This window comes from Heloderma suspectum, chromosome 5, assembly GCF_057233095.1.
Source record: "Heloderma suspectum isolate Gila_16-S chromosome 5, 16-S_ref, whole genome shotgun sequence".
Taxonomy (NCBI): Eukaryota; Metazoa; Chordata; class Lepidosauria; order Squamata; family Helodermatidae; genus Heloderma; species Heloderma suspectum.
This window is the reverse complement of record NC_139462.1, coordinates 150834846-150858368: the sequence shown is the minus strand read 5'-3', so window position 1 is coordinate 150858368 and position 23523 is coordinate 150834846. Positions and strand designations below refer to the sequence as shown.

Here is a 23523-nt window from a genome sequence, read left to right as displayed (position 1 = left end):
TGCTCAAATGCTATTTTGCAAATAAGCTCTTAAGTGTTAGCACGCCTACGTACACATTCATGGCCTCAAAGGGGAGAGGTGCTTTTGTAGATCTTCCTGACTTGGTCACCTGGTAGCAGATCTTACCACAGGCAACCCGAGAAGTGGCTGTTTAGAAGTTTGACAGCTCAAAGCAGCATCTGCTTTTGGAGAAGTCTCTTTGTCTGATTTTATAGTCTACTCCACACTTCTGTATTTGCTCTACTTCCACAGCAATAGAATTGAAAGACTGATTATTAGCCAGTTAATTCTGGGAATTTTGTCCTATTATTTCAAGAGCTGAAACACTGCCCTAAAATAAAATGGTATTGCAGCTTCCGATTGGAGACCCAGATCTGCCCAGTTGTTACCCAGCATTAAGAGATATGTAGTAAAGGTTGAAGGATCTTCTCCAATAACTCAATCATTATTACTGAAAAATATCTGGAATGTTTTAAAGATAGTTCAGGTTGTTTACTGTAGGCTGTTTTAATGTTTGTTATGTAGACCTGGGGACCCAGATAGGGCAGAAAGGCGATTTATAAATATTTTAATTTTTAAAAAATGTGCTAATTCCAGAGCTGGACAAATCCCAGATATTTGGTCATCCAGTTGTCTCACATTCTGAGAATAACCAAAGCCTGAGAATTTGATCAGAACACCTATGAACCTGAAGATGACATCTAGAAAGAAAAAAAATCCCCAGCTTGGATCATTTCTCTTGTTAAACAGAGAAATGGCTTCCACTGAGCTAATCAAGCATGCTCACAAAGATGCAGGATCAGCATTTGTATCACAGCAAATTAGGTGAGGTAGTAAGCATCTGGAACTAAAATTCAAAAGCTGTTTGAGAGCTTGGTATCCTGGCATGCCATTAAAACTACTTGCTTGAAAATGTATTTTTAGATTTGGATGTATGAGTGCAATCTGCATAGTCTGAAGTGTCCTGTCCATAAAATATCATTGAAGATTGCACAGCAAGATCAGCTTCAGGAATTCCATGCCAAACTTGAATTAGACATCCTCTGGGCTCCTTTTGAATTCCTTCTTCCACCCCCATATTTCCTTTCATTACATTCAAGTCAAGTAGAGCACAGAACAACTGTCCATGTATTCATAAATTTTGTATCTAACCAAAGATGCAGGAGAGGAGATATTCACTTTTCTGATCTCTCATGTGTTGTTAGTTATGAGAGCATGCAAAAAAAAAAACCCACCCTGTTTTTCTCCCATCTAGATCATCAGATACCACCTGAAGTATCGCACAGAACTCATCCAAAGCTATCCTGTTTCGCTATGTTTATAAATTCCATAATGTGAGGAGAAAGAAGGGGAGAGAAGAAAAAATTTGCCATAAGCATTTATGTAGGGAGGAAAAGAGCCACCCTATATTTTAGTGAGCAAAATCATGGATGAGGTACATTCTAAATTCTAAAAAATCACCATTCACATTCCCCTTATAAAACATAAGCTCATGCCAAGCGTGTGCCAAGAGAAATGCAGAAACAGCCCTTTAATAATTGTGGTCATTCAAAAGGATAAGAATATGTCCAGAAGAGGACAATCAGCATCTCTTGTGCTGATAACAAGCCTTAACTTCCCCAGCCGGAAGTGTGATTAGTGCTGGAAATGCTTGTGGGGAGTTTTTTGGACAAAAAGGGGTAGCGGTAAGAGAGGTCCTTTCTCTCACCACAACAGAATAATAAATAAACTACAAACAACAGCAGTGTTTTTTGGTTTGGATCCTGGTTTCATTTGTTCATCCAACAAAGAGCCACTATACCTTTAAGCAGCCACAGAGATCCACTCCCTTGTATTGCTAAGTGCTGAATCCCAGTGGCACAAAGTATTTCTTGTGGCATATTTTCCATTCTCACTGATGTATTGCTTTATGGCATCAATTCCAATTACACTGAAATTTAAATCTATCAGTGTCACGCAACAGAGCTCAATGAAGAATACAGTTAACATACAATAGTCTCTGGCATGCTGCCACGACATTACTACTGCTTGCATGGGCCCCTCAGTCTGATTTAGCATATGTAAATCACAGACTCCTGTGCCCCACCTTTTATCCATCCATCGGTTAAGCAAAGACTTCTTGGAAGAGCACATCAGAGTCATGGGGTTCAACTCCTGGAATTCCGTCTTGCCTGCTCAACGTACTTCGGTTAAAGATGGAACATGGTTTCACATTCTAAGCAAAGCCAGATGTTTTTCACCTTTCTAGTAAAGAGCATTACAAACTTTATGCACCAAGAATAACTTCAATTGTAAAAATATACACTTTATGAAGTTCTTCCCTTCCAGCGCTGTAACTTCATTGCAGGCTTTACACTTGTCTTGCTGTAAAACAGGTATCAGAACATTTTACAACGGGGGGGGGGGGAGGGCGGGTATTGTTGTTTTCTTTTTGAATTGTTGGAGTAGAAAAGAAGAAGTGACAGAATTACTCTGCTTTGCTGCAATAGAAATTATCTTCAAATCCATTCTTCAAGAATCACAAAACTCTCCTCATTCTAAGAATAAAACATTTTCAGAGAATCTTACAAATTGGAAAATGTCACCCCAGGCCACACTAACCTACCATGGCCAAGTTAATTACTGACCACGTTAGGATGCATCATATTGCAGATTAAATAAACCCTTTTACTTTGAATTAAGTCTCACAGATTTCAATGAGACTTACTTCCAAGCAAGAGCACAGAAGGGCTGCAGTCTTAAGCACACGTCTCAGGATGTCTCCATGCACCGAGTGTGACTTACTTTTGAGTAAACACGTACAGTACTGGAGAAAACTTACTTAGAAACTGTGTAGGTTAATTAAAAACTAATATTATTTTACTACCAAGGCTAACTCTGAACACAAGCAATCACACCAGAATAACATATTAACAATACAAAACTCTTTTTTTTAAAAATGGTATAGCATGCCTCATTTCAGCAATTTATTTGCAGTTTAAGGTTGGTTAAATGATTATGTATTGTTCATACCATAACAAACCCACAGGATGAAGCCAAAAAAGTCCTTAAGAAAAACCCTAACCCTTCCCGCCTCTCCACACGCGTGCACACACTCCTCCAATCCTTCTACAATCTCTGTAGAAGGCAGACTTTGAAAGAACACAGGAGCTTAGAGATTGAGCTAGAAGGCAGGGAGGAGACTTACCTCAAAACCTAGCCAAGTGGAAATCAGAGCGGTAATTCTACAAGTCGGCAGAGTACATTTTTAGAGCTATAGTGGTGTGAAGAAGAAGTGCTAGGCAGCAATGCCTGAAGGCATCACTAATACACTGATGACTAATGACTGGGCCAGGAAGACAATGAATTTGGGGGCTGAAAACTTAGAGAAACCATGCAGTGCCTTGACAAATGGGCTTTCACAATTTCATTCACTGAATAACCTTTAAGCACAAAATTGGCTCAACTTCCCTTGGGAATAACTTGACACATGTTGTTGAACAATGATATAGGTATTTTCCTTCTTTTAACAAACCACTTTTGCGCTAAATACATAAACACGATTGCAGGAATGAAATTTGGGAGTTAACTGTTCACCAGCTATGGGAAAACAAAAATCCAAAACTGAAAGGACAGACAAAATTGCTCCTTCCTGATGGGGGTTGGAAAAATATCCTCAGTTTCAAACTGCGTGAACGATTACAATTTACTTTTTCTGCTCCTGGTGGTGAACCAGTCTTTTTTGGCAAGGAGGGGCAGAAGATTTACATTTTTCAAGACCCATTAAACAACCAGTGAATAACAAAGTACTGAGATTTTGCTTAACTGCTGAAATTCCAACAGAAGAAGTTTCATTTTCAGATGGACTACTCACCATTATCAAATAAATCAAGTTCCATGTAAGAACTTTACAATGCTGCGCGCACCCCCACCCCCATCAATGCCCAAGGACAACAGTATCTCCCTTCTAAAGGAATGCTTTTTTTTTTTTTTTTTTTTGCTGCTACTCCTTCAGTGTAAATAGCCTTCCAATTTAAAAATAACAATTTGGGCTATTTTTACAGACAGAATAAAATATCTGAAGTGTCTCTAAATTAACAAGAGCCACTTAGACCAGACAGCATTGCCTTTAGCAGCTCCTAAAAACTTCAGAAAAAAAGGAGATCTTAAAACAGGAAGCTTAGTAAGCTCATAAAACTGTTGTTGGAGGCAGGAACACATAGCATATTTAATCTGCAAACTGTGAGAGAGTCTACAATGATTTCAGCAAGATCTGAGGCATGCCCTCAAGGTTCGCTGGGATCTGGGATTAGGGAGTTGATAAGAACCTCAACTGCCCATGGACATGTTTTTCTTCTGCAGTTAAACACAAATGCAGAGAGACGTTTGACTGCTGCTTGGCGTTACTGCTCAAGTTATATAAAAGCTCTGCAGCTCCTTTTGCTGTCAATATATCAAAGTTGAAAAAAATCATCAAAGTGTGAAATTTCATTTAAAGTCTTTGCCAGTCTACAGCTCTATTTCACAGATCTATCAAATAAAAGTAAAGATGAGGAAAATACACAGAAAGAACTTGAAAAAAGTTTTATAGTGTGCCCCCATTTTTTGTTGTTAATACTGTCTCTATTTGTTTTTTGCTATTTAAAGCTAGAACAAATAAATTACGATGTAGAAAGGCAGCAGAACAGAGAAGGTAAATGAAGAAAGGTTGAAGGTGTGTGCTTTAGAAATACTTTTATTAAAAGGCTGCTTGAAATCATTATTAGAGCTGAGCCTTTTGTAAAAACAACACCACAAGATTCCCAGGGTGATTTTAGCATCTTAATTCCTTACTGCAACTGATCAGACAAAATATGGCTTGACTTCTTCAAAACAAATCAAATAAACTGCAGAATATAAGGGCCAGCCATAGGAAAGCCTTCTTCAAAGTATATCTTTAGATCACAGGATTTACCACAATTGCATATAGTAGAAAACTCTGACTTTTGAGATAATCTACTATAGTCTAAAAGCATTAACATTCCATTACTAAGGTCTTCCTGAGGATTTCATGACTCATTGATTCACTCTTGCTTCGAGTCTGCTTCTTCTTAGAACATTACTGTCTCCTCATGCTGGAGTGCATGCAACAATGGCCATTAAACCGTTTCCTTTCATAATTCTCAGGCCTCCCCCTTACAAGAAAGGATCCCCATGTTTAATAAGCATCAGATGGTTTACTCAGATGGGAAATCGTAGGAAAGTTTTCTGAAATACCTTCTAATATCAAATAACACCCTTGCAGAGTGCAGAACAAGACTGTGATGTGTACAAATGATTGGAAATAAGAAAAAGAGAAATAATAGAATTGTAAAACAACTTTTGTACTCTTAAAAGTGCCATTAACAGATAATTAGTAAGTAAAGCAAAGAAAGTCTCCTTGCTCCACTAGAATCAATGGAAAAGTAGCCAAACAAATTTAAAACTTTTTAGCATTTGAAGCAAGTGCTTCGATTGTTTTGCTTGCAATGGAAGTTGAGTTTGATCAATATTTTGTACAGAGAAAATTCTGCCTCTTTATAAATACATTTGATCAAAAAATTCAATTCCTTTAAAAATAATACAAGATGCATGGAACAGAACTATAAACCATTTTCATTTCAAAAGACTTGACTTTTCTACAGACTTCTTGGCTATTATACAAGTTTTGAATAATTTTTGTCAAGATTACATGCGACATCTTCGATTTAGTATTTCTTACACAGATAAATGCTTTAGCAAACTATGTTATATTGATGAGCATGTTCAGTGATGCAACTTAAATTATGCATGCACGCGCGCACACACACACACACACACACAGTGCTACTTACTCTCTAGCTTTAATTGTTTTTCTTTTAAGAATTACATCCACTAACCCATCATATTTGTGTTACTCATTAGATTCCCATCACCCTGCTCCAAAACATACTTATTCCAAAGAAAATCCTATTCCACTAATTTCATTGGAACTTATTTCCTGGTAAGTGTGTCTTAGGAACACACTCTAATAATCACATAAGCTGTAATCTTCACACATACTTGCTCCATCTGTAGTAAATCCCATTGATCTCAGTAGGACTTACTTCTGACCAAACATGCAGAGAATGGAAGCTGTATTATTTAACAAAAAAGTAGCAGCCTCCAAACAGTCAATTCAATGTTACAGAAATGTTTATTTTAAATTAGGCTGCAAAATAACCATCTAAAAGTCATGTACTAGTATGTTGCAACCAATATCTCATAAATAAATTCTTGAAATACTTTATAGAGTTTACACTGTTGAAGTCATTCGTGGTTAGTTTTTGCAGACAAGCTCAACTCAGCTAGAGTAAAGCGTTAAGGAAGTATTTCACAAATCTTCAGAATATTTTACATTTTAAACGTTGCATTCTTCTCCTCTCAAAATAATACTTGAGATATGCAACTAATAAACTGTCAGATCCCAATTAATTTTTAATAAAGAGCCTAAAGGAATCAAGTATAGGTATCAATCACCAAGGCACGTTTCCAAATTAAGAACAGAACCACATAAATACTCCAAACAGTTAAAGGCTACTTATGGTGGATTTTAACCTTTAAATGGGGTGGGGGGACACAATTCTTTCTCTCCTTCCTACTCTGACCCCCTCAAAAATAAGGTTGGTTGTTCTTTAGAGTTCACTGGATCCAAGTAAGTTCTTGTGTTGGTGCTTTAGCATAATGTGGACCAGAAAAAGAGACCCTGAATTCCTTGCTCTTAAAAAAACAGATGGTAATTTAATGAACCATGTATTTCAAAAGGTTTGGAAACAGCTGAGTTTTCCTGTGACCCATGCAAATGAAATTCAAATTGCAGGTTCAAACATCAAGATGAACAAGGCCTGAATTATTATTATTTAAAGTTTAATATCCACAGAAAAAAGAGGTGAGTTATCATGGTATGCCAAACTAGGCCCTGCTGACTTGTTTAATAGGGCTCTTCATGTTGACTTGCCAAAATGGATAGCCACCTATACCTTGGGTTTCAAAAAAGGCTCCGTTAGGCTGGGATGCAAACGGCCCATCATTTCAAACTGAAGTGGCAGCTGGAAAATGTGGAACAGCTGGCAAAGAGCAGCTAGAAAATGTTTTACATAAATATCTCTACATATAAACTGGCAGAAGGCCACAAACACCAGACCCAAAGGATGGAATCAACATGATACACCAGAGGATTCAAATAATTGGAGGTAGGAGGGTTGGCTTTTTTTTACCTTTTTTCCCACATGGTGTTTGCAAAGGACAATGCCCAATTCGCAGCCTCTCAGTTAGAAAAGCTGCAACTGTGAACAACCCAAACTCTGAAGAGCTACACTAACATAACAAAACAAATACTTTCCTGAAGCCTTTTAAGGTTCTTTTGATGCGCTTACTTGCCCAAGAGTCTAATCCAAATTGCTTTGTCTGCAACTATTTACTCTGCCTCTTTTTCCAAGCTCCCTCTCCCCCTCTTCCCAAGTTTGAGAAAGTTAACTGTTGGGTGCGATTCATATAGCTGTCCAGTCATGTAGTCCTCACCATCCAGAGAATTAAGTTTGGAAGAGACAGCCAAAAACCAAGGGAAAGAAAGAAATCTGGATAACAGAAAAACACTCAAATCCAAGGAGCTTTTCGTTTGCACCTTGGCAGAATAATACAAAAGTTTCAGCTAACAATAGAAATGCAACCATCTGATGAAGTAGGCTCCTGCCTACAAAAGTTCATGCCAAAATCAACTAACCAACCATGAAGCTGCCACAGGAACCTTTCCTCCTATTGCAACAGGAACAGTTAATGGCATGAAAGTTTTTAAAGTTAAAGACAAAACTTCCACTATTTTGACCTAGGAGCTTCACTCCATTTCCCAAGATCTTTCAAGAAAACGAATCCAACTCAAAAGAGACAAGTCATCCTTCCTACCACTACAAATAATAGCAAAAGGTTGTATACAGTACCACATCCGATCACTTGCTTCCACCCTTCCAGATGTGGCAAACTTCCAGCCACCACAGAAACTGCTGGCAAGAAAATAAGCGCTATTTTCCCCTCTCTCCTCCCCCCTCCCTCCCATGGAAGAGGCCAAGCAGCTGCTGCAAGCCTGCAAAATGTGCGGTTCAACTGAACTGTGAGACTTTAAGCCTCCAAATCCTCTCGGAGTGTAGCTGAGCAGACACTGCAAGTTGAGGGAGAGCGAAATAGTTGGACTAGGTGGTTAAATGTCCCGCACGTTTTGCCTTCCGCAGCCCGATCTGGCCCAATATGTTTACTTAAAAGTAAGTTCCATTGAGTTCAAGGGCATGGGACTGACTCCCGAGTAAGTGTGGCCGGGATCGCAGCCTCAGATTTCACTTCCAAAAGAGCTGCAAGCCACTTGAGGTCCTTAATTCTTCGCCCTCCTGGCCTCCCCATCCTCTAAGAGAGAGATCAAGCATAGAATAGAAGCTCTTCTCTCTCCCTCCCTCCCGCAAAAACAAAAACAAATCCACTCTGGCTCTTTTGGAAGCCGGCGTGCTGCAAGTTAGACAAAGAACTTTTTACACACACGCACACCCCTCAGGACTACGTACCTGCTGCTGCAGCCGCCACTTCTGCTGGGGTCCGGAGGCGCCCCAAACTTCCCATAGGAAAAGATCGGGGGCCCCACCCGCACGCCCGTGGCTGCACACAATGCGGTCGCTTGCTCCCCTGCGGCCAACTCTTAACAGCACCGATCCCCGAGGATGAATGAGGGCATTTTGCTTCTGTTTTGGAGGGAGGGCGAGAGGGGAGGGAGGGAGGGAGCGATGGCAGGGGGAGGGACAGGAGCAGGAGGGCCCGGGGTGTGTATGTCTGGGGGGGGGGGTGTTTTATATTTCTGCCTTTCTTACACACACACACATACACAGAAAGAGCGCTCGCTCGCCCTCTCGTTTTGTCTGTGTGTGTGTGTGTCGATTCCTCTCTTTTCTCCCCCAAGATCTTACATCAGTTCCAGGGATCCTGTAATCCGATCCCTTCTGACTCACTTAGCCCTGAGTGACATTTCTCTGATTCGGTTCAACAACAACAAGAAAGCGAAGGAAGGAAGGAAGAAAACGACCAGGCTGATTTCGCAAATCAAAACTTGCACTCAAGAAAAACAATCGACTGCGACCACTTCCTCCTCCTGGATCCCCCGAGCGGTTGTGTCGGCGTGCTTTTTTTTTCTTTTTCTTTTTTTCTCATCCCTTTTTCCTTTCTCTGGCTCTCTTTCAATCCATAGAAAACATTCAACGCTCCTACTCACGTGTTCGAAAAGTTGCCCCTTATGCTGCTTCCTTTGCCGCCTCCGCCGCCTCCCGTCCAAGTTTCACAGATGTTGCAGGGCTGTCCTGCTCCTCCACCACCCTCCTCGCCTCTCTTCCTCCTCCTCTCGCCTTTAGGGGAGGGGAGAAGATCTACCAGGCAGGAGAAAAGCAGAGCGCGATTTTGCTGCTCCCGACCCCACCGCTGGAGTTGTCGCTCGCTCAACTTTATTCTGTGTGTGCCCGTCTCCACGTGCGGCGGGGGGGGGGAGAGAGATGGGGGGGAGAGAAAAAGGAATATCTCCCCCTCTGTTACTTTTCTCGATCTCCTGCCTTGCTTCACAGCCTCCTCTCTGCTTGCAGGGAGACCCCACGCCTTTAGCCGCTTGGAGAGCACTTTCATTTAAAGGGGCGGGGGGAGGCGGGAGGGTGAATGTGGGCGGAATGGCGGGAATCCGAAAGTGATAGGCGATGTGGGCCTTCCAGCGGGTTCTCGCCCCAGGGATGAAAAGAGGGAGAAGGGAAGGGCTGGGACCAGCTCGCTATTGCAGCTCCCCCCACACCGACACTCTTCTCTTTCTCCCTCCACACTTTTCCTCCCCGCCCAAGACTTCCATAAGAAGCCACTCCCATAGTTGGGAGGAACAGGGAGGGACGCGAGGTGCTCCTCTCAGACGTTCCCCTCTTCCTTCCCTCAGGCGCCAACTTCTCCCTCGGGTAACTGTAGGCTGCCCCAACTTTGTCTCTCACAGACTTCACACACACACACACACACACACACACACACACACGAAGCTCGTTCAGATGAGCCACCTAAAATAACTTAGGTGGCTCATCGGTCTACTTTTCCCTCTACCACACTTGTTTTCAAGCCTGTCAGCCCCAGATGTGGAAACACAACACGCATAAAACAAGCTGGCTGTGGTTTCAGACAGATCGTGGGTGTGCGGCTTGACATTCTCGCTTCACCTTCGCATGTCCTTTCAGACATTTTTTCATGATATAGGTAGCCAAATTAAAAATGCTGCGCTTTTTAATCTTTGGGATCTGTTTGGGGTTTGGCACTTTCAGCCATGCCCTGCTTGCGGGTTCCTGGTCGACAGCTGGCTGGCCACTGTGTGAGCAGAATGCTGGACTAGATGGACCCTTGGTCTGATCCAGCAGGGCTCTTCTTCTGTTCTCTTGAGGCAGCCTCTTCTGTTACTTTTAAAAGACACTGTCTGGCGCTCTCATCTCCCATAGCACTTTGATGACTTAAGAAAGGTCTGGAGGTAAGAAGACAAGGGCAGTACAAGCAGCGAACTCTGGAACTATTTCTTCTTCACACAGAAATAACCATAGGTCTAAGCTGTACCAAGAATTTTGTGTGTGTGTGGCCTGGGCAGCATAGCATGTGCAACACTATTTTAGGGAGAGGGCATAGGCAACACGCACCTATATGCACCCAAATGGGCTACCCACCCACCAAATATCAAGCTGTACTGCACTCATGTGCCAGGTTGTGTACTGCTTCAGCCGAAGTTAAAGCACATAGGAAGCTGCCTTCTACCAGGCCAAACTATTAGCCCATCTAGCCCAGCATTGCGTACTCTGGCAGTAGTTCTCGAACGCCTCAGGCAGAAGTCTTATCCATCACCTGTTACCTGATCCTTCTAACTGGAGATGCCAGGGATTGAATCTTGGGCCTTCTGTATGGGTTGCAAGGATGAACGACTGAACTATGATCCTTCCCCAGCAACCCTGATGTTCTCACAAACAGCAGTGGAGGAGTCAAACCTGTTTCTGGGTTGTGTCACTTCAGACACAACAGGTGGAGGAGGGGGGACACAATTTAATGTGAATATAACAAATCCCCTGCACATAGAAAAGCAGCATGTCAGGGATAAGGCTAAAGTCCTAGATGGTAAAAAGGACAGCTCTAGCCTTGTCTTCTCCCTGATAGTCAACTTCTCTATGAAAATATTAAATTTTTGCAACTTAACAATTAATGAAGGGGAAAAAATAATTATTGTGACAATCTGTATCCAGTGGGCTCTGGTAGGGCTGAACTTTGGGGCACAGATCCAGGGCCATGCAACCCCCAAAGGAGATGGGGTTGGCAGATGATATGGGGTAGCGGCGGCCGAAGCAAGCACAGCATCTGGCATAGGCAGCCACATGCTGGGGCTGATGCCTGATGCCACACAGCATCCTTTTTTCCATTTCTTTTTTAACATTTTCTGAAGCAGGTGTGCTGTACAGCAAAGTGGCTGCTCCCAAGGTTCCAGACAAACCCACCATCTTAATTTCCCCAGAGCGCCTCTGGGCAAATGAAGATGGTAGACATGGATAGAGCCTTGGCAGTAGGCATTCTGCTGCACAGCATGCTTGCCTGACTAAGGTTGCAATCCTGTCCACGCTTACCTGGGAGTAAGCCCCTTTGAACACAACAGGGTTTATGTATAAGCAGACATGCTTAGGACTGCACTGTAAATGTTTAAAAAGGAAAGGGGGGCACTTCCTGCTGCTGCATTGTAAGCTGGGAGGAAGGAGAGTGGAGTAATGAGGGTGCCAAGGGAATGGGGGAGGGCAGTGGAGCACCGGGGGTGGGGGGAGAAAGTGGGGCAGCAGCTGGAAAGCAAACATGATGGCATGAGGGGTTCCTAGAGTGCATTTTGCCCAGGCTCCTCTCAAGTCAGGCACAGCCACTGTCTATATCACTAGGCACTGACAGATGAAAATATATTCTTGTCTATGGAAAGCTCCATTGAACTCTTTTACAGTTTCAGCATCTAAATAAATATTACATACCAAATCTGCTTTAACTTCCAATCTAATCAGCTGATTAAATTCAAACGTTGAAAACAAACTTGCTTTCAGCTTAAGCAACTATATGCCACACATTCAATTGGCCAAGATCTCGTTTGTATTTCAGTTATGATCTTGAAGTACAGTAGGTAAGACAAAAATCAAAACCACAGTAAACATATAAATGCTTTCCACCAGGGAGCGCAAGACAGTATACCTAGAATTCCCAGGCTGAGGCAGTGCCCCTTAGCAGGGTTGCCTCATCAATGGGCTCTCCATTGTGGTGCCCATGGGCACCAATGTGCCTGTAGGCACCTCTCTTGGTACCTGCTATGCTCCCTGCCCCTTCTGATTTTTATTTTTATTTCATATATAAACAAACTGGGAGGCTGGCATGCTGCAATGCAAAGTGCTTCCCTCCAGTGCCATTTTCATTTGGGTTCGAAAGAGTGATTTAAGTTTTGGAACTCAGACACACACACACCCCGCCTTGTACTTAAGGTCTTGGGCAAGTTACTTTCTTTTAGTCTCACCAGTTTGCCTTCTGGGAAATTAATGTTTTGTGACCAGCTATACCCATCATGACAGCCATTTTATGAATGGGCATCCCTCTATGGCAGCCATTCTGTAAGAGCATCCAGAACACACTCTCACAATTCCAAGTTGACCCAAAAAGGTTGGGGACTCCTGCATATTTTATCATGTGGTTTCTACCATAGTTTAGCTATTGTATTTTTTTATTTTAGAGAAATTTAAGTATGCCTTTCTCCAGATTCTACCAGAATCTAGTAGAATCAGACTTGATTTTTATTTAAGTGACAAGAATAAGAAAAGACCTTGGGCAGATCAAGATTACAAATATGAACATCTTGATAAAAGAAACTAAACAAGGCTTTCTGGTGGTTTCTGGCTGAACAGGTAAGGCCAATAAGCGCACACACACACACACACACACAAATGGAGAGAGAATGACTTTTGCCAACTAAAACATAGTATAAATGTTTCATCACCTTGACAATGAATATTTAGTAGAAGCTTAGAACATTGTAGGCCCTTCAGCAAAACAAATGAAAACAGGCAACTCTGTTGAAGTAAAAACCTTCCTAAGAATCTTTCATGTCTGTTCCAAAAAGTTCATGTCATTATTTCCATTACTTAAAATTTAAACACACACAGTTTATCATCAAAAAATAGCGTACCTAGAGCTGATTAACTATTGCCTCCTAACTTTGCTGTCCCACCCAGCGCTAGGGGATGTTCTATTTTTTTTAATTTGGCCTATCACAAATAAAAGCTGCATTTCACAGAATACTCCACAGAGTCTGTTCCAAAATTAGTTTCTCTTCTCCCTTTTCCTCATGCCTGATGCTGATTTAGAACCAAGGTGGTGTAACTTGCTGAGTGAAATGAAGTCTTTGGCCTGTGCAGAATTCCATGTGTTTGTAATACTTCTGCTAACTGTCATGAAACTGAGAGACAGCAGAATGAAATGTGGTAAACATGTTCAGGACACAATTTTATGTTTCAGGTGTGAACATCAGCTTGACCTCTGCACCCATTTTAAAATCAGGAATAAAAATGCAAAATATATTGTCATGTTTCTGGGTATGGGCCTGGCTGGAGAAAAACATACTGTAAAATAATGTGTGTGAGAGGACTGGCAAGCAGCTGAAGGGTTAAGCATCCCGCTTCCATCTGGCAATTCTTCCCTGAAAATATCCCCACCCGCTCGTGAGCATGATAAGGGCAACACAGAGTTTGGGAACCCATGTTTCATTCATAATGAATAGTTCTACCATGATATTTTATCGCTAACTGGTTTTAGCAGTTTTAAATGTTTGTATGTTTTAAATTTTATTGTAAGATGCCTTGCGTCTTTTTCTGAGAAAGGTGTCTAAGAAATAATAATAATAATAATAATAATATCATCAATTATTTTCCAAATGATGATTTCCCTTTTCTTCCTGTCACAGCATAGATAGACTGGGTTCTGAAAGGAACAACACATGGATGGGGCTGCCAACCAGTTACCCCACCAGGGCTCCGGCATTCATCAAAGAAACCTTACTTACATGTAAGAGTGTGAGCTTGCCTTTGCGTCTCTTGCATGAGAGACACTGTTCCGAGCTGTTGGGGAAGAAGGGTTGTTTCAGCAAATCAATTTAGGCAAAACACCATTTTCACATATAGCAAAGGGAAGCAGGGAGACATGGGAGTCATTTGCCAACACTTATACTGTGTAGTATGGATTCCCCCTTCCCTTGCTTATCTGTGTTGGGTGCATTGTCCTTGAATCCCCAGTTGTAGCAGTGGAGTGGGGTATTGCTGGTTGTTGTTCCACAAGGGGGGTATCTGTAAGGGTTCTGAAAAGGTAAGTGTTTGCAAAGTTCTCTTCCTATGTGTGCTCAGGGATTAGGCTGTTTGTGCACATTCTTCCCTTTTTGTGTGATGCACCCTTTATGACTCCTATCACCAGCGTTCCCCTTTGTGCACTCTAATTGGGCATGACATGAGGCCACAGAGATATAGCCTGATGCTGCACACTCTATCATTTGAGTTACAGTCTCCCTGTCAGACGTTTTTATACTGCTGTTGGTGCACTGTGATTTGGTGCAGTTAATCTGAATCCTGTGCTCCATTGCAGTGGGTTCGGTTGGGTGGAGAAAGGGCAGTGGTTCTTTGCACTCCATTGGGTGTTTGCCTACACAGTTTCCAAAGTCATCATAATGCAATGGCAATTATGGGCAGGATCAGGAGCTGAGGGAGCATAGGATTTGGTATATATCTCCTCCTTTACCACACACGCTTCTCTGTCCAATTTTGACCGCTCTGCTGGCTTGAACATAAGAACATGGGCTGGATGCGGGCCAATAAACTGAAATGGAATCCTGACAAGATGGAAGCCCTGCGGGTGAATGGTTCCTGGGTCCAGGAGATAGGCTCATTGTCTGTTTTGCACGGGGTTGCACTCTCTCTGAAAGATCAGTTCATAGTCTGGGGGTACTTCTAGATCCATCACTGTCACTGGAGGCCCAAGTGGCCATGGCGGCTCAAAGTGCCTTTTACTAGGTTTGGCTCATTCACTGGCTACAGCCTCTCCTGGACAGGGATAGCTTGGCCACAGTGATCCAGGCACTAGATCCAGGTATCCAGCCAGGCATCCAGGCTGCTCCAGAAGCTGGAGCTAGTGCAGAAAGGAGCAGCTCGACTGTTATTGGGAGCTGCCTCTTTTCAGCATCCAACTCCTTTGCTGAGGGAACTGCACTGGCTGCCTATTCACTATCGGGCCAGGTTTAAGGTTTTGGTACTAGTGTACAAAGCCCTAAACAACATGGGGCCAGGATACCTGAGAGAGGGCCTTCTTCCTTACCAACCTCCCCAGTCACACTGAGGTCATCAGAGAGCATGCTCTTGGTGGTTCCACATATGGCCCGATTGGAGTCTACCCAGAGAAGAACCTTCGGTGTGGTGACCCCCTTCCTATGGAACTCCCTGCCTCTGGAGGTCAGGCAGGAGCCAACGCTGGCTTGTTTTCGATGTCTCCTGAAAACAGTCTTTTCCAGGAAGACTTCCTTGGTTGACCAGCCATGGTTTTATTGGCACTCTGTTTTTAAAAAGAATAATTTTAATATCATGTTTTATTCTTTTTAACTTTTTATCATTTTACCTTTCATTGTTCACTGCTCCAGAATCTGTTTAGATGTGGAACAGTATACAAATGTTGTAAAAAGATTAAAGAAGAAGAGCCATGCTGGATCAGACCAAGGGCCCATCTAGTCCAGCATTCTATTCACACAGTGGCAAACCAGCTGTCGATGGGAAACCCAGAAGCTGGACATAAGTGCAACAGCACTCTCCTGCCCATGTTCCCCAGCAACTGATGTACGTAGGCATACTGCCTCTGATACATAGAGCCAGCAGACTAGAAGTTGTGCCAGCGTATCCACAATGGTGTGCCAGTGTATATCAACTGGTGGAGGCATATCTGTAGTTACACTGGCATAGCAGGACGTCTACCAACTCCCATGGCTAAGCCCTTCTATGGCTTCCTAGCAGGTGTATCAGACTGTGGTATAGGAATGTGCTATGTGTTATGTAAGCACATGCGGCCTTGCCTGGGATTGGGACCATGGTGCTCCAGGAAGGGGGGATTTAAGCTCCCCCCTCAATATGTTTTTATTCCAAAATCCCCCCCCCCCGGGTATGTGTATGTGTCCACTGGAATTAAAACAACAACAACAACCATTGGGGGGGGGGATTTCAGAATAGAAACAGGTGGGAAAAGCTAAAATCCCCCCTCCCTGAGCCCCACGAGCCCAATCTGAGTCAGGGCCATGCCTGCTTATTCTGAAGTAAAGAAACCAATCATGCTATGCATGATTACAAGAACATTCAGTTATGACAGCTAGACAAAGATAGGATCACTATTAAATCTACTTATGCTGGTGAAAAAAAATGTTATATTAACTTAGTGGATTTATGTCAGAGTAGCGATACGGCCAGGAGCAATACTGGCAGTAGGTTCAGCTAGTCAGTGGTTCACCACCAGTGCAAGCAGCAAAAATGAGCAAAATTGTAGCTGAAGAGAAGTGTGATTTAGCCAGAAACCTATGCTCATCCAAAAGTCAGTTGTGGTCCCCAACATTGACATAACATACTACCCACAAAATAGCTGATATGAGTAAAAAATCCAACCCCGCCCCACAAAAAAAAAACATATAACACAAGATGACTGCCCCCCACTTACCCTCCTCACTGAAACTTTGGAGGATAGCATTCTGACCAGCTCAGGATCCAGTCAGAAGTATCATAAGTCCCATCAAGGGAACAGTTCATATATCAGGACATGCAATATGGGGCTACATCACCTTGTGTCCAAATCTAAAACTACAAGCATGTTACAAGAGGGAAATTTGATGAAAGACACTTGGCACATAGGAAGCACTTTGCACAAACAAACATAAGCCTATTCCCACCCACCCCCACACACAAATGCATGCAATGGTTCCAAGGCATACCACACAGGGGAGGACTCACTGAAGGGCAGGAAGCCCATACCTCAAAGTATGACTCCTGAACATCCTCCATCTCTGGCTCCTAATCATCCCAAGAGCACTCACCCCTCACCATACAGTGATTTCCTCCTCCCCCTCCCCGCTGCAACATGCGGGAAACTGTGCCACCTTGACAACTCTTTCCTGTTCTAGATTGTCGTAGTGTCTCTCACGGAGAGGACACAGAGTAAGTGCACAGTTTGCATTAAAGGGGGCCCTGTTGGCTCTCACACCCAGGTGAGCTCCCACCATGTACTGGGAGAAGCAATAGGTTGATGGTAGTGCTGCTTGTAACTAGAAATAGGGGGCTTAAGGTGCCAAGGCTCTTGAACTAGAGACTCTGGCTGAATTAGTTAATTCTAATTAACTAATTATAATTAATTAGTGAATTAATTAGCCATCAGGACTTTCAGCTGTAATTCAAGGGGTTGGACAAAAGTGGGGCACTAACCATTCAGGAAGGACAGCCAGTGGCATACACACACACCCATCGTTGGTGGCTCATAAGTAATGGAACAAACCAACATCATTTCAAACTTAAGGGTCGCCTTTATTACCTGGATGAAAATCGTTTGCAGTCAATGACTGCCTGAAGTCTGGAACCCATGGACATGACCATGTGCTGAGTTTCCTCCCTCGAGATGCTTTGCCAGGCCTTTACTGCAGCTGTCTTCAGCTGCTGCTTGTTTGTGGGTCTTTCTGCCTTCAGTCTTGTCTTCAGTAAGTGAAAAGCATGCTCTATTGGGTGGAGATCAGGTGACTGACTTGGCCATTGAAGAACATCCCACTTCTTTGGCTTGAGAAACTCTTGGGTAGCTTTTGCTGTATGTTTTGGATCATTATCCATCTGCAATATGAAGCGGCATCCTATCAGTTTGGCAGCATTCGGCTGAATCTGAGCAGAAAGTATAGCCCTATACACTTCAGAATTCGTCCTGCTGCTTTTATCAGCAGTCAGGTCATCAATAAACACCAGTGACCCGGTTCCATTGGCAGCCATACATGCCCATGCCATAACACTGCCTCCACCATGTTTGACAGATGATGTATGCTTTGGATCATGAGCTGTTCCTTTCCTTCTCCATACTTTTCTCTTCCCATCATTCTGGTGCAAGTTAATCTTGGTTTCATCAGTCCAAAGAATCTTATTCCAGAACTGGGCAGGCTTTTTTAGGTGTTTGCTGGCAATAGGGATGTTAGAGAATTCCGCCATGGATCCCAGGGAGGCCGAATTCCAGTGAATTCTGCCACGGATTCCGGGGGGCCGAACGGAGTAACCCGCCCCACCACCCCGCGAAAGCCCCGCGAAACGGAGCCTACCTGGTGGCGGCTCCGGCGGCGGCGGCAGCTTCGGCAGCTCCAGCCGCTGCTGGGCTGTGGCCACAAATGGCCGCCGCTACGCCGGTCGCCATTTGCGTCCCTGGCAAGCTATGATAAGCTACGTAAGTATCTATGTAGCCTATCATGGCTCAGGGCAGGGACACAAATGGCGTAGCCGCCGCCATTTGCATCCGTGTCTTTAGCCATGATAGGCTACATATATATTTATATATATACGTGTGTGTGTGTGTGTGTGTGTGTCTCTCTCTCTCTCTCTCTCTCTCTCTATATATATATATATATATAAAGACACGGATAAAAATGGAGGCGGCTACAGCAGCCACCATTTGCGTCCCTGTGCAACCCAGCGGCCGGATGTCCAGCTGCGGGCGGCCCAGGCTGGCGGCTCCGCAGAGTCACCACGGAGCAGAGCCAGCCGGGGAGGATTCCGGGGGGAGGGACAGAGCGCCTCCCCCACACCGTGGATTGCCCGGTGCGGAGCCAGGTAAGAGTTTCGTACATCCCTAGCTGGCAAAGGCTAATCTGGCCTGTCTGTTCTTCAGCATTACCAGTGGTTTGCACCTTCTTGTGAAGCCTCTGTATTTACATTCGTAAAGCCGTCTCTTGACTGTAGATGTTGATAATGACATGCCTACCTCCGTAAGAGCGTTCTTGACCTGGCTAGATGCTGTGAAAGGGTTCCTCTTCACCATGAGCAGCATTCTGCGGTCATCCACTTTAGTTGTCTTCCGTGGTCTTCCAGGCCTTTTGCTGTTGATAAACTTGATAAGTTGATAAGTTAATTCCTTCTTTTTCAGGATGTTCCAAACTGTTGTGTTGGCCACTCCCAATGTTTTTGCTGTCTCTCTGATGGGTTTATTTTGTTTCCTCAGCCTAACGATGGCCTCCTTCACTCGCAGGGACACCTCTTTGGACCTCATGTTGAGAGTTCCAGTGAACAGCTACCAAATGAAAATGTAACACTCAGAACCACCTCCAGGCCTTTTATCTGCTTGACTGGTCATGGGGTACCCAGGAAACAGGCCACACCTGGCCATGCAGCTGCTTGTCAGCCATTCGTGCCATTACTTATGAGCCCCCAATGATGGGGGGGGGGTTATGCCACTGGTTGTCCCTCCTGAATGTTTAGTGCCCCACTTTTGTCAAGCCCCTTGAATGACAGCTGAAAGGCCTGACTTTGCTCCCATCTGGGTGTGTTTCCTTTCAACTTCAGTGTGGTGGTGTACAGAGGCCAACTGCCAAAACAGTTATCCTTGTTCCAATATTTCTGGCCCTGACTGTAGCACCACTGCTGCAGCTGGCTGGAACGTTTAGCACAGCTTTCAGCCCAGCAGGGATCAGGGAAGGTGTGTAGTAGCCAAAGCACATAACAAACAAAGATAGCCACACTGGTCCATGATTTTCTACCACCTGAACTGGGGCTTTGCATTCTGGGGTTTCCATTCAACCACTAGGTAATATGCTAGTTAATATACGATTTGTCTTCAATTGCCTTTTTTCTTTTTTTCTTTTTACATAGTATACCACCTAAAATTACTCTCTGACTATGCTAATATAAAAACTGCCATATTTCTCTTTACCTTTTCTCTTTGCCTACCCAGGAACCTGGGTGTTTTGCCCTGAGCAAGAGGTAGATCTCAGTTACAGCTGGCCTTCATGTTTTCAGAAATGGGGGTCAGCCATTGCTTTTATGTCCCAGAATGCTAGGTGCAGAGCAGGCCAAAGACATTTTCCTGCCTGAGGCAGAGCAGCAAATGGTTCCCCACCACCACCACCGCCAACATTCAATCCAAGTGCATGGTATGCAAAGCCAGACAAGTTATTTTGGCATGTGAGGCAGAAAATCCCACAAGCACCCTGGCAGTAAAAATAACAAATAACTAGCAATCTATTGCCCTTTCATGAAACACAAAGCTGCGGCCTGAGGCGGCTGCCTCACTCTTCCTAATGGTGGGGCTGGCCCTGGCTAGGTGTAGTCTGATATCTGCAATACCAACAAGTGAGTGACAAACTCATTCAGTCTGCAATCTCCACTTTGAGACTGGGTCTAAACTGCAGACCTTATGGCCATAACATCTGGCCTAAGATTTGGGCTCTTCAGTTCTTCCCCTATCCTCTGCTTTCCATACCACCTAGCCTGATGGAGACCTCAAACATTTGCACAATCTTTTGTGGCATTTTGGTTGGTCCTAATAAAAGTATTGCCCAGCTGTGATGTGTAGCCAAAAGGTCCCATCTAGCTTTATATAACTAGTTCTGGCTTGGCTCCTCATTCCAAGCAATCCATTGCTCAGTGTCAACTAAACTGCTCACAGCTTGCCTTGAGACTTTTCTGCACCTCTACTGAGCCCTTGGATTGCTTCCCTCCAAGCCACTAGGCCCCAACAAGAGAGATGGAGAGATGGGTGCAGGGCCCCTACAAGATCCATTTAAGTTCCTCTCTGAAAGAGGAACACACATAGCTCCAGTTGAGGTAGAATCATAGAATAGTAGGGTTGGAAGGGGCCTACAAGGCCATTGAGTCCAACCCCCTGCTCAATGCAGGAATCCAAGTCAGAGCATCCCTGACAAATGGCTGTCCAGCCTTGTCTTGAAGGCCTCCAGTGTGGGAGAGCCCACCACCTCCCCAGGTAATTGGTTCCACTGTCGTATTGCTCTAACAGTCAGGAAGTTTTTCCTGATGTTCAGCTGGAATCTGGCTTCCTGTAACTTGAGCCCATTATTCCGTGTCCTGCACTCTGGGATGATCAAGAAGAGATCCTGGCCTTCTTCTCTGTGACAACCTTTCAAGGACTTGAAGAGCGCTATCATATCTCCCCTCAGTCTTCTCTTCTCAAGGCTAAACATGTCCAGTTCTTTCAGTCTCCCTTCATGGGGCTTTGTTTCCAGTCCCCTGATCATCTTTGTTGCCCTCCTCTGAACCCTCTCCAGTTTGTCTGCATCCTTCTGAAAGTGTGGTGCCCAGAACTGGACACAGTACTCCAGATGAGGCCTAACCAGTGCTGAGTAGAGGGGATCTAGTACTTCCCAGGATTTGGAAGCTATGCTTCTATTAATGCAGCCCAAAAGAGCATTGGCCTTTTTTGCAGCCACATCACATTGTTGGCTCATATTCAGCTTGTGATCTACAACAATTCCAAGATCCTTCTCGCTTGTAGTGTGGTTGAGCCACGTATCCCCCATCTTGTAACTGTGCATTTGGTTTCTTTTTCCTAGGTGCAGAACTTGGCATTGATCCCTATTAAATGTCATTCTGTTGTTTTCTGCCCAGCACTCCAGTCTATCCAGATCACTTTGAATTTTGTTTCTGTCTTACAAAGTATTAGCTATCCCGCCCAATTTTGTGTCATCTGCAAATTTGATCAGCATTCCCTGCACCTCCTCCTCCAAGTCATTAATAAAAATGTTGAAGAGCACTGGGCCCAGGACTGAGCCCTGCGGTACCCCACTCGTTACCTCTCCCCAGTTTGAGAAGGTCCCATTGAGAAGCACTCTTTGAGTCCGATTCTGTAGCCAACTGTGGATCCACCGGATCGTTGTTTCATCTAGCCCACTTCGAGCTAGTTTGCTCATCAGGATATCATGGGGCACTTTGTCGAAAGCTTTGCTGAAGTCGAGGTATATGATGTCTACAGCATTCCCACGGTCTACAAGGGAGGTTACTTGATCAAAAAATGAGATCAGATTTGTCTGGCAGGACTTGTTTTTGACAAATCCATGTTGGCTTCGAGTAATCACAGCATTGTTGTCAAGGTGCTTCCAGATGGATTGCTTTATCATCTGCTCCAGAATTTTCCCTGGGATTGATGTCAGACTGACTGGTCTGTAGTTCCCAGGTTCCTCCTTTTTACCCTTTTTGAAGATAGGGACGTTAGCTCTCCTCCAGTCATCTGGCAGGTGGCCAAGTGTACTTCACAGAGGGTAGCTCTCTATTTGAAGGGCTGTCAAAGGACAGTCTTCTGTTGGAACACATCCTCTGTTTGAAGGGCTGTCCTGTCTAAGTCTGGTTTAAAGATAAAGAACCATGAGGAGGGAGAGCAGAAACTTTGAAGTTGCCCATCAGCATTTAGCCCCTGGACAGCAGACTGGGCAGGCACACAGGATGTTGATCACAGTCTTTCCCATCATGGTGAGATGTTTTGTATTTCTATTTAGATTATAATAATAATTTCTAACTGTGCATCTATACATATAAATTAACTTATGCAAAATGTATGCAAGTATGTGACCTCTTTTGGCCTCTTTTTTATTTCTGCATTTCCGCTTTCTTGGCAATGTGTATGTGGTCACCCTATTCCAGATCTACTTCCTGATAGCCTTCAGATCACCCTGACCCTAGGCAGGTGTCAAGGTTCCACTTATGACCTGAACCCTCTGACCAACTCCTTAAGGATCTCTTGCCTCCTTAAGAGTCTCACCTTCCTTTTTTTAAACTCCCCTTTCCCAGTAACATGGGGTTTAGGCTGTAGGTGTGGGGTGACTGACACTCTAGAGACAGTAGGTTTAACCACAACAGTTTACTGATAAATTTAAAGCTAGCAAATCACAGCTAGCAAATCACAGTATTTACACAATAGAGCTGAGTGATACAAAAGGCATTAAAAAAAATCAGAGTTGCAAAATGCAAGTTCCTTTACCCTAGCTGTCCTTAGACTTTTCTAGGCTGCTTCTTCCTGTCCACTCTGCAGACTGCTCTCACTTCAGGCTCTGGCTGTTGCTCTCTTACGGGCTCTCTCTATCTCTTTAGATACCCTTCTCCCTCAAAATCGAAAGTACTGCTTCAAACCTGAAGAAATCAAACTTATGTGGAGAAATGAAACTGACACTTAACCAGAGAAATGAAACTACCCCTCTTACACTCTCCCAACAGAAAACTCCAGGCCTCTAAGCCTGATCTTTTTTTCCCTTTGCCTCTGTAGGCCTCAAACCTTCACACTAGGGAATACACCCTGGGGGGAAATTTCAAAACATCCCCACACATTTATTCTCTGAGGAGGAGTTAGGGATCTCTAAAAGAGACTGCTTAGCACTGTAACTAAACTACATCCCAGGAACTGTAAGAGAGACTGGATCTCCCTGTC

The 23523-nt window shown here is 43.9% G+C and overlaps 1 protein-coding gene across 1 annotated transcript in view; it reads right to left on the bottom strand.

Moving 5' to 3' along the window:
* Nucleotides 1-9843, bottom strand: part of GLI3 (GLI family zinc finger 3) — a 325138-nt gene extending 315295 nt beyond the window's left edge. The window contains exon 1 of the mRNA XM_084857806.1: nt 9263-9843. The gene's annotated coding sequence lies outside the window, so the exon portion shown is untranslated. The remainder of the gene's footprint in view (nt 1-9262) is intronic.
* Nucleotides 9844-23523: the final 13680 nt, after the last annotated feature.